Source organism: Priapulus caudatus, unplaced genomic scaffold, assembly GCF_000485595.1.
Source record: "Priapulus caudatus unplaced genomic scaffold, Priapulus_caudatus-5.0.1 Scaffold147, whole genome shotgun sequence".
Lineage (NCBI taxonomy): Eukaryota > Metazoa > Priapulida > Priapulimorpha > Priapulimorphida > Priapulidae > Priapulus > Priapulus caudatus.
In genome coordinates, this window is record NW_014577208.1 from 39990 (window position 1) to 44929 (window position 4940).

Genomic DNA, 4940 nt, shown 5'->3' on the forward strand with positions numbered 1-4940 from the left:
GGGCAACCCAGGGGCAACGGACGTTCGTAATTCCTCGATCTGCGTCGTGTGGAAAATATCACACGTGTTTGGTATTTTCTTCCACGTGTGGAAGATTGAACAGCGTGTGCGGAGTGGCTGTAAAATTTCCACACATTGTGTAAATTTCCACACATTGTATAATTTTCCACGCATTGTTCTTGATTGTTCGCTTGGACACGGAGCGTTGTTGAAGTTTGATCGCTCAGTTCTTGTTATCGATCAGTATCAGTTCTTCGATCATCGATCACACGACGTTTGATCGATCAGTTCTTGGGCATGCCTCTATGCGAGCTGAGAAAAAAATACAATGCGTCCAAGCGAACAATGCGAATTGAGTGAGGAAATTTACACAGTCACTCGCACACGCTGTTTTTATACGCGTCTAACCTCGTAAAGGTCGTATACGCGTACCCCTAAAGAGGCTAAACGTCGTATACGCGTTATACGCGTTATAACGTCTGTTTACACGCATCTAATCTTCCACACGTGGAAGAAAATATCAAACACGTGTGATATTTTCCACACGACGCAGATCGAGGGATTTTGCATGCGCACACGCGTGGACGATGGCGCAGCGTTTCACAGCGTGTGCGGCGGGCTTCAATGATAACGTGTATGATAATTTGTAAATGATATTAACACGTGTATGATAATTTGTAAATGATATTAACACGTGTATGATAATTTGCTGCATACTGGAACCCCTGGCTATACGCGGTGTTTAATTATTTCATTCTTGTCATTCTCGACATTTTTCGTGGATGTCTGTCATGTTTGAGAGCCGCTATATCATATCGCTATGACGCAGCAAGTTGACGAAATTGACACGCTGTCTCTGGTTTCATAACATTGTTTAATAGCCTTACCTATTTAAGTTATGAATGTCTTGATATTATCCGAAAATACGATTACGAAAATAGGATTTGGTGCTCAAAACGACGAGAAAATTATATTAACGCAGTGTTTCGGCCAAAGCAGCAAGGTTTTGTGCATTTTGTAAGCCACATCATGTTGTAATTTACAATGTTATGTCAAACTATTCACCTATTCAAAAATACACTCGTTTGAGACCAAAGTGTGCTTCGTAAATATGGGAGAGCACGCAGGGTCAATAATATCGTCGATGAAATGTTTGCTAACCGATTAAATACTAAGTAGCAATGGCTCATTTTCATTGGACCGACTGGTCAACAGTTTATGGTGACCAGAAAGCTGGTGTACAGCATAGTGTACAGGTAACAGTGAGCATGATCAATTGTTATTACTTGTTAAGGGGATAGAAACGTGAATAAAACTTTCAATTAAAAACTAATATATCGTAAGAAACAACAACGAGTGAGTTGATTAATTGTGTCATCGAATTGGTTTCTGAAACCAGGCTAATTAACGCACGTACAGTTATAACTTCTGATCCCTGGAACTAAATATCAGCTCACTGATCACAGTTAATTATAAATGTTACCAGGCATCGCTTTTACAAGCATTCGCGTGCCTAACATCATTGTTGCACTTTGTATGACTAAATAAAATCTAAATTTTCATGAGATATGAAATATGCGAAAGAATCAACGTCTCTCCTGGACGCTACTGAACTGGTGTCTAGAATTTGACCCTATACTATGCTCTAATGTATTTTTAGTTACCTTTGCAAATCGTGAAATACCACATAAAAAAATACATGCTTGAATCCGTGTAGAACAAACAAGCCTATGAATTGTAAACGAAAATGGCAGGATGTGGTTTCGGCCCCCCCCCCACCCCGGGGTCGGAGGGACTGCATGCGCGTTCCCAAAATCTCCGGTAAAGGGGTATTTTTCGCGCGACAAAATGCGGCCTAAAAATTGTAAAAAAAAAAGAAGAGGTGTATTTGACTTTTCACCCGGAGATTTCTTTAAAAAGGGGGTGTTTTTCCTCTCTCTCTTTTATCTTGAATATCATAGAAAAACTTTATCAAATCGCCCGGATCAAATTCCTGAAATTCCTGCTAGTTTTGAAAGCTCATTCAGGATTATTTAATTTTGAAATGTAAAAATATTGCCCCCTAGTTCCCCTCGATCACTGAACTCTACACTACGTAGTATAGACTGGTTCGACAGTTCCGCACGCTACACTAACGTCACTACGGTTGGAATGAGAGCTCACCTGAGATAGGGGGTACATTGAGCAGTGTTCCGGATTTAGGGGGTCTCCAAGGCAGGAAAAACCTGCAAAAAGCCCGTAAAAGGGGGGTTCAGAAATTTTAGCAGTCCTGAGATAGGGGGTGCTTTCAAAGGGAGGGAACGAGCATATGCGTACCCTAACTAACACTGAGTGGGGGGGCCGGGGATGTGGTTTAGGGATTTAAAATAGAATGACAGAACTTGCCACATATACAGCATGAACACGGGGTGTAGTATTTGTGTGGACAGCTGACCTGAACTCTTCGTTGATTCTCTGCAGGTTTTCTGTCATTTATGAACACGCCAGAGGGCTGCGGTCTGCGAGAGTTGACCCTCGTGCGTCTGACGCAGTCGTCTGCACTCGGTGCGGCGTGGCTGGGAGCGCGGGATGCCGGTCATTCGCTCACCCTCGACTACAGCGCCACCGTGCAGCAGTTGTTTCACTACACGCGCTAAGCAGGGCCGTAGTGGCCGCCACGGCAGCACGGCACCGCCGTGGCACCACACGCGCTAAGTGTTAGGTGGGCTAGCTAAGGCTAGGTGTTAAGGCAGCTGTTTGTGCCAGCTAGTGCATTTCAGTGTTCATTGCCGATAAACGTTTCGAGGAGAGGGTGCAGCGTTATTATGAATAAAAGAGTTTTACAGAGGAACGATTGTACATTCATGTCTCATAAGCGTAGGGTTTGTTACTATGTCTTAAATAATTGACGTTTATTCCTCACCTTTTTGCCTCTGGCTTATGACGACAGAGGAACAGCAATAATAGACTAACAGCCTAATGTACGTGCAGGGCCGGACTAAGCGTGTGGGGGGCCCGGGGCACGCAATTGTGTGGGGGCCCTATAGTCTGTATTTTTTCTGCACTTTCATACTTGCAAATTCAGAGAGTATTTCATCGTGTTTCAACGAATTTAAAATGTCACTTTCGATAGCGAGAATACTGAGGTTTACCAGTCTCTGTTGGCTCATCGTGGTTCTCATGTGATTTTAATCAACTTGAGTTTGAAAATGACCTTTCACCGCTACAATTCGAGACCATCAATGAAAAGAATTCTCAGAGCAATTTCGGTATTAAAAAGTGTCCTTCAGCTGAACAGCAAAATTCAGTCAGAGAAACAGCATGGGAAACGCATCACTTCAACGTTCCATGCTAAAAATTTTGTGGATCACAATTACGACAGTTTTGTAATTTTAGGATACTCTAAATGTGGGGGCCCGGGGCACGTGCCCCTGTTGCCCGCCTTAATCCGCTAGTGTGTACGTGTAACGTTGCCACATGTTCGTTGGCAGGTGTTTCTAATCGAATCTTATTCTTTTTTCTAAATGCCAAGCTGGAAGGTTCTTATAAATATTGGTGAACCTGGGAAAATTGAAGCGGGAAAGGTATTAACTACATATATGGCTGCCTTAATCTGGCAGAAGCAAGAGAGTAATTCGTGCAAGGTTTCTGAATAGGGCTTCGGTCGTTATAAGGATATATATCATGGTTCGCACAGTCCTTGAAAAGTCCTTGAATTTGAGGGGAGTCCTTGAAAAGTACTTGAATTTAGTAAGTGTTGATTTGTGCTTAAAAGTCTTTGAATTTCATGAAATGTCCTTGAATTTTTAGAAAGAATCCTTACCTGTAATAAAAAGAAATATTTGTTACATTAATAATGTGCAAACTACTCATAAAAATTGCGTTAATGAGCTTAAAAAGCTATAGACACGATAGACAGTTAAATGATGATCACAAATTTAAAGTAAGTCAGTAAAATCAGTCAGTAAATCAAGGTTGTTCTAGAAGTGACAGTGTTTAGAAGGGTTTATTAATGTGATCCAGGTAAGTTTTAGAGGTGACAGTGATTAAGAATGGGGTTATTAAATTAATCCAGGTATGTTTTGTTCTGTGTATGAATTCCGATAAAATGTCCGATAAAATGTCCTTGAATTTCTGATAAAATGTCCTTGAAAAGTCCTTGAAAAAAAATTTCAGTCCTGTATGAACCATGTATATGTATATTTAGCTGTATTCTTTATCTGTATATTGGTATCTCGCCAAACACTCTATCTATTATAGTCGCTACAAAGTGCTAATAATACCTAATAAATACCTAATAGCTATTAATAATAAAGTGATCATAGCTCTTGTCACTATATATATCTTCAAATATGTATATTTGGTTTAATCAGACCAGGCATGTGCACCTGTCTACATATTATGTTGTTATATAAAGCTGTTATTGAGTTTAAAGTTGGGATTTCAAAGGTGATATATTTTGCTGCCTAAGTTGCCTATAAATTGATTATTGTGCCCGCAACTACGACAATATACACTGTCGATTGATATTATACATTTTCTGTCATCGGTCATTACAAATAGATTTGATGAGATTAAAATTGTGACAATTTATTGTAATTGTGTGCAAGGGAAGAGCGCAGGCCCCAGCCACATGCCCTCACAGCCTCAGGCAACAATTTAGTAAATAAAATACTACTATAATCGTAAGTAGAATGAAATGTGTTCGCCTATTGTATATTTTACACTTCTGAAATCCTCCAGTGCAGCGCCGCTGGTGTACCTCACATTAAGCATTATATTATATATTATCAGGGGTAAATAATCACAAATTTGGCACTATTCACCTCTGATATTATCAAGAGTCCATACTAGAATTAACCTTCTATATCTTCTATAGATCTTCTATTATGAACTCTTGATGTTATTGCGCCTAAGCTGCGCGCGTGTTGTGTGCGCGATCGTCGCCTCACAGGCACTTG